General features: G+C 38.8%; 1 protein-coding gene across 1 annotated transcript in view; it reads right to left on the bottom strand.

Annotated features, from left to right (window-relative positions):
- The window catches only part of rab3ab (RAB3A, member RAS oncogene family, b), a 21,424-nt gene extending 10,828 nt beyond the window's left edge, over positions 1-10,596 (bottom strand). Inside the window, exon 1 of the mRNA XM_061033962.1 lies at positions 10,461-10,596. The gene's annotated coding sequence lies outside the window, so the exon portion shown is untranslated. The remainder of the gene's footprint in view (positions 1-10,460) is intronic.
- Between the last annotated feature and the right edge of the window lie 313 nt (positions 10,597-10,909).

The raw sequence follows: 10,909 nt of genomic DNA, 5'->3' as shown, positions 1-10,909 counted from the left end.
ACATAACTCAATAAGAATACAAGAATAATATATATCATAGATACCAGAAACTGTCAGTCACATTCCTGTTCTTACGATACAGAAAGGTTGGTATGATGGAGTGTTCTGGCAAAGCCAAGCCTGCCTTTTGAAATTCAAGCTGTTCACCTCAAAGGTAAAAAAAACAACAAAAAAAAAACCCACTGAAAAGACTTAATTTGTGATTTTTCACACTTAAATATAATAGAAATCAAGTATATCCTCTGAAAATAACTGTGAGTCATGACTGTCTACAATGGGTGTAACACCCGAGTCCCACTGTCTGTGATGTTTTCCGAGCTTTCCGAGCCATATCTACACTTTGTTTACATCGCCGGGACGGCCGGCCGACTCATCCCCTCGCATATAAAAGTTGTTTAATTGAGGGACTAGAGAAAAGAAGAATAACATTCTGTACTCACTGCTTAACTGAATGTCACGTAAGCGTTTCTAGATCACGGTCATTTTGGGTAAATTTACATGCTGTGTGAAGATACGAGCATAATAAAGATCGCTAGCATTAGCATGCTAACACAACAATGCAGTGCAACTTGTTTTAGTTTCATGCTTGATCCATCTGCTGGATCAAAAAATTCGCAGATAAAGCCTTTAAAAAAATGAATTCCTTAGAGGAACAGCAGAGACTGTTTTCCATATAGTAAAAGATCATATGTTTATGCGGGGTCAGATGAAAGATGAGTTTCTACCAGCATCAGATTGACTCAGCACAACAGATGATAATGATTAACTAGTCAGTCTTTAACTTTGAACAACTGCTTCATGGTGAATTAATCAAAGAAGCATTTTGCAATGCTAAGGGGAAAAAAAAGAAAACCCATCGGAGTTGTCTCGATTAGGCCGAGAGCTGAAAGCATATTGCTCAATCCGTCACAATCAGCTGTGGAGGTGTCAGGAATAAATCACGCTATGAACAACTGCAGGACAAACGAAGGTTGGTTTAGAGTTTGATATACACTGGTTGAACATTTAGCTCAGTGTACAAACTACTTACAATATAGAGGGTCATTTTAGAAGACTATACCAAAAATAAAACCATGAAACAAGATTTTGGCATTTCCTTTGCAATACAGCCGATCAACAGCTATCAGTTAGTTGCCTTGTACATCTGACCCACTTGTTAATGATCTTTTTCAGGGCAGGACTCTCATGCTTACAGGTGAAGTTACAGGCAAAGAGCATGACACACTCAGACACCACTCAGAGGTGAGTATACTGTATGTGTAGGTGGTATTTAGAGTGACCACATTTCACCGTTAGTCTTAGTGTTTCAGATTTCCGTCAATTCATTTGAAAGAATCTCATACTGCTGGCTCAATTTGACATCAGCCCTTTACATGTTGTGATTCTGCAACGGTGCTGTGACACAGTTCCACCATTATAACAACTTTGTCCTAACATATTGCATCCGTCACAGCGTAATATTGGTGTCCCAGTCACTGATCTGTTCCCAGTTGTTGCATTTTTGGGTTGCAGAACCACAGGAGGCACAGTGTGTAAACAAACAGAGACAGCTTAACATACACACATATGAAGACATGCACACACGCACACACACACACACACACACACACACACAGCACTGTTCTGCCCTGTTGGCTCTTCCGGCTCAGGGGCCGAACTTGGTTTGGCATCAATATGCCTGTGTGCGTTACACAGACGAGGGGTAACAGGGGTGTAAACATCCCTTCTTGAATGGCAAAATGTAAGTGCCAATTGTCCTCCCATAAGTTCCTTGTCTTTAAAAGAATTCTGGTAATTAAAATCTTATTATCGCTGACAGTAAAGCTGCCCGAAATATGAGCTTCAAAGTTGACAAACTTCAGAATTTACATTTTACTGTCAGAACGGCATTTTTGACTTTTCAAACCTTCCACTACCTCAAAGTTGAAAAAAGTTCCTCAGGTTGATTGTTGGTAAACATGTATAGGCACTTTTTTTTGGAGACATTTGAGTAGGTATTTATTTTAAACATTCATGTACAATCTGTGTTTCACTCATTATATCTCTGTGTCCAACAGATCATTATCATATTGAAGATTAGTATGATGCAATGTAGAGAATTAAGGAACATTTCTGTCGCCTCCCATGCAGACTTTTGCCACTGATAGAGTTTGGTTTTACTTGAACAGGACTGGTTCATGTGATGGCAGCGCAGGGATCGAATCCGACCTGTTGCTCCTTTCCCGCATGTCGTTCCCCACTCTCTCTCTCTCTCTGTGGTCCTTTCTACTGTCCTATCTCTAAAATAAACTCATAACAAGCCCAAAAATAATCTGAAAAAACAAAAAGCAAAAAAATAAAATCAGCTACAAGATTGAATTTCTTTCATACCGCTGTGTGATTTGTGCTGGCTATGAGTGACTTCAAGAATTTTGGGCGTCAAGAACAAAAAGGATTCATGAACCTTCCCGACACATCGACTTGAGTGCACAGGCCTCTGAGTCTCTGCACCCTGCTCTATATTTAGAGCGTTATCTCAGCTCAGCTGCAGTGAAAGACGAGAACTCTCAGGGAATAAAGCACAAACAAAACAACTGCACCCTCCTTACAGCTCCGGACGATCGGTTTACATGAAGGAACACAGAGATGCTCCATAAATAATACAGAAGCAGAGACTCCTCTTCAACACGAGGTGTTCATGGAGGCTGAGCAGGTAGATTGAGCTGTGAGGTCAAACTAGCATCAACCAACTCTGAATGAACTCTCTTTCAAAAAGAAAAGTGAGAAAGAATGATGAAATCAAATGTGTACCATCATCTTTATTACATTTAAATAAATTAGATTTCTTTCATCTTCCTTGAATTCTTTGAGGACATTTTCAAGCGCAGCAGCTGGCCGTCTGATGCCGTTTGGTTAATTTCAAATTCTGTTCAGCTTGTGAAAGATTCTTCACAAATCTGCAGCCTGGAGGTCCCATTCACACTTTAAAAGACTTACTCAAAAGATTGAGAGTAGAATCCAGAATATTAATGACATCATCTGGAAGGAATCATGGAAATAAAATAACATACTTTTTAACCGTTGCAATTATTTTACTCTTGTACTAGTTCAGTTTAATAACGTACTGTCTTTAAATGCTCTGCTTGATTTAAAAGATATCACCAAGATTTTCTGAATAATGCACACGTTTCCCATTTCAAACCATATTTTTTTGGCTCAGACCAATGGGAAGTTGTTGTGCTTGAATGTACTCAATGCAATAAGAAATGTATCAGTGAACGTCTGGCTTTAAATGGAGAAACCATTTTTTTTAATTCTTAAAATTAAATAATTTTACAGTTGAAGCGCCATGCCCTTCCAATAAGACTTAACCTCTAGTAATGGTTATGTTTTGTGACCATGTACCAACAAGAAAACGCTTGAAATGGTGTCACGTGTCTCTCAGTACATCACACTGTGCAATCAGAGAGAACAAGGGCAGTTATGTTTGTATGTTGTCATTGTTTGGCTCAAGTTTAGCACGTTGCATATTTCATTTTCAGCAAATGAAACCATGTAAATGTTGCGTGAACACTTCATTTATAGTCATGCAAATTCGTCCGACTCCTCTTAATTCCTCCATAATTTACACAAAGGCCAACATTTCTGAACTGTTCATCTCTGTGAGATGAAAACAAATTCAAATAAACCGTGACCGCATGCTGAACCCGACCGCCATCCAAACGTGTCTTTTGGATGACTGAGAATGTGAGTCTGCAGTGAAGTGAGCAGGGGTGTGACTCACTGTGGGTTTGAGTGTAATCCACAACAGCACGAGAACAAACACAGGAGACACGCAGTGCGATAACAACCAGAGATCCTGACTGCATAAACTGATCATCGTCGTCAAACAGCGGGATGAATTCTGTGAAATGGTAAAGAAAGGTGGTTCTGTTTTGGCTTTTCTTCTTCTTAAACAAACACATGAGGGAATATCCATTGATCCCAGAGTAAGCAAAGGCGGCTGTGCAGTGTATCTGGTGTCCAATCATTTGGAGTAACATTGGTTATGTAGTCAGGGATTCATAAAATGTGAATGCACAAGAATGATTGAAGATGGGATTTTGACTTGATGGCAATTATCTCTTCCTCTTAACCTCAACCTAACCAAGTACTGTTGGTGTGTAGTGATAAGTCAGTGTTGAGTCCTCATTTCCCACAGGACTCAAACAGCCACCTACTAAATCCTGTTGTAGATCTATTTATCCACCCCAAACTATTTCCTGCATAGATGTTGCTATCAATCCTACAAATACACAATAATAAAAACAGGGCACATTCAAAAGAAATCACATGCTAATCTCTCAAATTTTCACAAATCCACTTTGCTAAAAGAGCTCCATTCAATCCAAAAACCTTACAACATTTTGCGCATTGAAAAGGAAGCTGGTAGATCTGTTTGTCCCCGTGTATTGGGAATAAACAGAAATCCATGCCTGTATAATTTAAGAAAGTCTCCTCATAACTCCACGCAGATCTTTTGTTTTCATCTGCCCCTGTTTTTTCAAATCTCCTGCTTTGTGCACAAAGACCGGAAAATGTGACTTTACCACAATCTACATCCAACCTATACTGGATGTGAGCTCACGCTGGATCACAGTCGGGTCTTGGTGTTTGATTTCGTCTTTGGCCGGTCTTATTAAAAATGTACCTCCTTGTGTTACTGTTGCACCAAAGTGTCGACTCAGCTCAGCACACATTTCATCCCACGTGCTGTTTTATCGACGAGTTTTTCTGACCTGAGTCAGCGGTGTTTCATTTACAGCATATTAGGCTAGTTTTAAACTTGGAACAGAAAGTCAAGCCAAGTTCCGACAGTGTTTGGATTGTACTCTTCCTCGAAACTTTTTAAAGATCTTCTTGCTCTACTTCTTCCAAAATTATTTCCATTTCTGCTTTTTCAACAAATATTTCCCTTGTCTTCAAGTATTTTGGAGTGCAGGTTTAATATCGACAAACAAAATGTTAGCGTGCTACTAGCAGTGATTACGAGAGGTTAAAAATGACCAGGAACAGTTTGAGGTCTGGATCTTGTCAAACACACTCACACACTGTTGATGTATTTAAGAGGAGGCTGCTGAGTGTCTCTGTGTGGTGAGATTACTGCAGCCTTTCCTCTGCATCTCAGAGATTAGCTAAAAGAAGAGAGAGTTGGCTTAACCATCACAAAGTACTCATTCGATACAGAAGATCACAGAGTAAGAACTGTGTGCTTAATCTCAAAGTAATTAACAAATTCCAATTATGGAAATGTCTCTCGCAGGCTGCAGAATGTTGCTACTGCCTTCACTCTGCTGCCTCAAACTGCTTTTGAACAAAGCCACAAATCAGGTGGGCTGAACTGTGAGAGCGATCTGAACACAAGCATTTATACAAATGAATGTGGGAAGTTAAAATACACATTCCAATCATTTGATACTGTAATGTAAAGCTACTACCCCCTATGTACAAAGACTGTATCAAACATGGACCTTGTTTCAGTGCCGTCACCTATTGGCTACTGAAGGGCAATTTTGAAGACCACTGATGGTGGTCGCCACATTGAAAACGCTGTCTCAACCTAGAAACAAGCAAAGAGGTGGAGTTAAGGTGGGCCTTAAGCCTCCTGGCCAACTGCTTGCAGTCAGATCAGTCACGTCCCTAAATATTATAACTTGTATCCTTCATTAAGACAAACAGATTAGTTGTAAAAAAAAAATGTTTTACCACTGTACAGTGTGTACCTGTAAAGACATGTAATGGAAAATGGACATTTTAACATCGGTGTGTGTGACTTCCATGGCTTTTGCAGCCAGCCTCAAGTGGACACTGACATTATATCAATAAGGTAAAAATGTACAAATTCCTTACAGCAGAGAAGCTGAAGTCAGACAATGGTTGGCTATTATGACTAAAATAAAACATAATCTAATACAATATTCATAGTTTCACTCCTAATAAGAAAAAAATGGTTTTCCACGAGTAAAAGAAGCATTGACATGTAAGTAAATCATACATATGTGCTTTTCATATGTCCAATTCACGCTATTTAAACTGTTACAACCAGCAATGTGGCTTTTCCTTCGTTGTCTTTTATATTTGTATTAATAATCTTTTTATTGAATAATTTTTATTGTCCATTCATCATTTTTAATGTGTAATGTGCCGGGTAGTGTCGTGGCCTCAAAGCCATTCTAAATTCTGTCCATACACAGTGTAAGTGTTGTGTATTAACATTGTCTTATTGATTTTAGATGTCGTTATTTATAAAAAAATATATATATATTGGGATTCTGATGGTTAAAAGCTGTAAAAAGACATTGAAAATCTCTAAAATGAAGGATAACATCACAACTCGTCATATCAGTGACCGCCACATTAAAGGTCCCATCACATTGGCCCTGAGATTAAACTCCTCTCCTGTGGCTTAAGTAACAGAAATGGGACACTGAAACGAGACTAAATGTCAGGACGGACGTGACAAAGACGACAAATACGTCCTGACAGTAGCTGCTGAGGAGACCTCATCTCCTCTGTCAGGGAGGACGAGGAACAGTTTAAAAAAAAAATGTATACTGCAATGGACAAAACCGCGAGCAACATGAATCACTGAACTGCTTAAATATATATTTTAATACAATGCTAAAAATCCCTGACATGAATACTGAGAAAAGCAAAGTGCTGCACTGCTATTTGTGAGTGAAACGTATCTATTTGTGTTTTAAATCCTATTCCAATCATGACTAAGGGATGTGAGTTTCTGTTCTGAACAAAGACTTCACTCATCTTAACCTGTCACCTGAAGGAGATTGACGTCCTACGGGAGCCTGATTGATCCAAAGGCAAGTGCTGCTGTGGCCTGCTAGTCAGGCTCATTTCATCAGGAGTAACTGGCTTCCTGAAAACTGATGGCTAATCCACAGCGGCTCCCAGATCATCAAAACACCCTAAAATTTGTGGCAAAGACAGTTTTATTTTTCACTTCACAAAATGATATCTTTAAATACGCTCTACTGATATTACCATCCAGCTGCCTTCTTTCTGTCTCTGATTATTCACTGCATTTAAAGCTGCAAAACTAGCCTTCAGCTACACACTGTAGCAACGATAGGACACTGGAAACATAGGGATGACTCTTATGGGAGCAGTGTGTCAAAAAAAGCCCTCGGACTGAAACTTGAAAGTTAAAAATGTGTGCAGGTTGAGAAGAATTATTAACATCATTAAAAAGCACACACAATCAAAGGAGGGATGAACAATCAGTGTTACATTAGCATTAGTAATACTTGTCTTCTACCTCCATCTACCAGGTCTACTTTCACTGTTCCACTCCCGTCCTGTTTCTACTTCATGCTTAATCATTCAAAAAAAAAGGTTGCTTAAAAAAAGCATCATCAGTACTTCCTGATCTCAGGGTTAATCGCATCCCTGTCGAGAATCAGCTGGTCATTAGCGAGTGTTGCTGTTTTATTGATCAAAGGTCAACCTGATTTAACATGCAGAGATCTACAATACATATCTGCAAGTGTAAGCAACAAACATCGCACTCCTCGCATGATTAAGGACGGAGGGCAGAGGTGGCAAGTCCTCCTGAAATTCAGTAGAAATTTTCCGGAGTGGTCACATGAAAGTAATACTTAAAAATAGTTTAAACCTCGGCTAACTTCATTAAACATATAAATACAGGAAATGATACATTTGACTGTTAAAATAATGCAAACAGGTGCTGCTAAAAAGTGTTTTTTTTTTTTTTTTTTGCTCACACATACAGGACTAAATCAGCAAAGAGATAAGAAGTGCCAATTTGGCCACAAGGGATGCCAAAACAACATCAAATACTGAAAGTTTCTCATGAGAGCTCAAACCAAATGATTCAAATACGCAAACAGGCCGAAAACCCTTGGGACTTCAGATTTAGAAATAACCTCTTGCCCTTTAAATCCTTTAGGGTAGAAAAGGATTTCACAGATCTAAAATGTTGCACCAAATGTTAAAAAAAAAAAAAAAAAAAAAAAAATTCCCATCCAGAAACCCTCAGGAGGAGAACTAGGACGCTAAATCAAAACATGATTAGAGAAACCAGCGAGACTCTGAGGAATATTAGATTTATCTGCTACACATCTGTACAACATCGGTCAGTAGGCTTGTAAAATTCAAATAAATTCAATTTTGTGGGACTTTGGGGGGTTGATGTTGTTTAAAAGTGTTGTAAGCAGCCAATTGATCTCTGACCCCGTTAGCAAACTGCATGTGTTTGTACTTGTCCTTGTTGTGTGCTGCTGCTCTCTCTCTATAGCATCAATAAAGGTGAAGATTTCAGTTTTTTTGATGACAACAAAGTGCTTAAAATGTTCAGCTTTTGAGACTCTTTTTCTCTACAAAGGAGGACACTGAACTGGACCACTGAAACACAAACAGAGCAGAAAATGCCAGACTTGTCAAATTTAATCTAACGTCAAGGTTCAACGTTTCACTACTTCCAACAGTTCACCGGATTTATCATTTGTCCCAACATCACACCGCAACCTTAATCAATACACAGCTATGTACAAAGATGTCTCCTCCATAAAGCAGCAGTGGATGTGCAGATGCTACCAGGTTGCTCTGAGACGGCATTTTCCCCCTTCTCCTCCAATCACGTGCCTCCTTCTCGAGGAAGCGTGGGGATGCAGATGAGGAGAGAGAAGGGGGCTCTAAAAATAGCATCATTTCTTTCCTTTTTTTCTCCTCCACAGCAAAAAAGGGAAGCAGAGAGGGAAGCAGGGAGGATGCCAGGGATGTTTGTTGGTGCTTCAGTGTGCAGGTGAAGCCAGGGCAATTGGATTACAAAAAAACGTCCCTACGGTCATTGTCTTTAAATTTGTTTGTAAATATTTTCTTTTTATCTTTAACATTCTTTTTTGTAAATGTGTAGATGTCAATACTTTTTAATTTTTCAAAATAATTACACTTCAATAAAGCTTGTTATTGAAGATTTTGAAATATAGTGATATCAGGCGTTGATAAAAAGACAGTTGCAATTATTAATATAGTTTTGGCATAATAATTAACGATAGTTTCTGTTTTTGAGCACAGAAAGCCTCTGAAGCAGGGTTAACCTCTCGTGTTACAATAAAAATCTTAAATAAAAAGAATGAATTGCTTACGGTAAAAGCAGCTCAACTTCAATGCGTTTTCTGAAACTGCGCTCACAGAATCCCCCAAAGACTCATAACCCTTACTAATATACGAAACGTAATATAAAAATATTGATCCAACATATGACACTGTGGCAGTGTTTGTCCCAGAAAATATAGATGTGTATATTCCCGAGAGAAACAGCAGATGCGCCACTCGTGCCTTCAGGTCTGACTGTTAGTGACATAGCTGTCGGCAGATGCAGCTCACATTTAAGACCCTTTACTGCACAAAATGACATGTTTGTAGTTCAAACCAAATACTGAAACATCAGAATTACATCATCAGTCTATGGCTCTTTCAATGGCTGTGTTCCACCCTTTAAAAATGAAATCACCTGTCCTAAGTAAACAGTCTCAAATGCTGTATATAAATGTAGAACTTCGATAAACTAAGGACTCAATTTTACATCGAAATGGAGAAAATTCTAAAAGTCAGGGACCAAAAAGCTGCAGTTCTTGCTGTCAGCATCCATTCATATAACATGCAGTCACTGGGAGCATTTATGTTATCTGAATATATGCAGTATAAGACAAGATACTATTTTCTGTCTCTATATGAGTTTACAGACAGTTTTCTGTCTTATTCATACATCATCATTATTTCTGTTTTCTGAGATGTGCTGTTGCAGTATAGGGAAGCACACACATGCTTACATTTAAATTCATTAAAAATGTCTGATTGGTTTAAGACTAAACGTTTTACTCATATGTCAAGACCACAACATAGGTTAAGCTCTATAGCTCAACGTTATAATACAGGCATACTTATCATTAGGACTCGCAGTGAGTCACTGGTACTCAGTAGTGACCTCTCAGGTTATTTCATGGTAATATTCATTAACATATAGTTAGATATTGACAACCTATTTTTGATGTGTCACTTCAACTGCATGTTTAATTGATCTGTTGAAGCCTGATCTGGTGTTTTTTAAGGTATCGTTTCTGCCTCAGACGCCAATTTCCCTGATTCAAACCATCGGACGGTGTGAAACGCCTTTCCTGCAGAACAGGCCCAGAGTCAAACCACAGATCCACAAAACCAAAAAAGCCTTCACATCCACCCACACAGATGAGACGAATAAATATACATTTCGTGCGCCCATGGCGGTTTTCACAAAGAAAACAGCTGTTCTAAAGCAAGCATCTAATGCCAAAGCCTCTATCATATACATTCAATTTCTTGATATTGAAACATTTACGCTCATTCACAAATTACAAAATAATACAGCACGAGCAAATGAACGAGGCGTTTCTCCCATTAGACAAATAAAGACAAAATCCCACCTTTATAGATTTCAATCCCGCTGCTATCCACCGCGTCCAGCACCCGCAAGAAACAACCACACCTGTGAAGTCGGACAGGTTACGCGACACAGCATCCGGCGATCAACTTCAAAATAAAAGTCGCTAGAAAACGACACGTGCATTTTTGTAGACGCTCAGACTGCGACAATAAAATCTCTGTTTGAATGCAACAACAGTAAAAAAAAAATCATCTATGATTTACAGTCTTCAAGTTAATGTGAGCTTGTGCCACAAAAACAAGATGTTTGATTGTTAATGGACAAATAGGCTACGATACTACCGTTCAAGGACTTTGTGTATTTCTCCACGCTTTCTGCTACCCTGTAAACCTCTAGTTCCTCCACTATCATAGACCTCACACTCACACAGTTCAAATGAGGATATGGGCGTGTTATGTTATGTTATGTTATGTTATGTTATACTCGGCT

Source organism: Labrus mixtus, chromosome 3 (genome assembly GCF_963584025.1).
Source record: "Labrus mixtus chromosome 3, fLabMix1.1, whole genome shotgun sequence".
NCBI classification, from domain to species: Eukaryota; Metazoa; Chordata; class Actinopteri; order Labriformes; family Labridae; genus Labrus; species Labrus mixtus.
The sequence above is the reverse complement of the archived record's forward strand: the minus strand, read 5'-3'. Positions and strand labels throughout refer to the sequence as shown.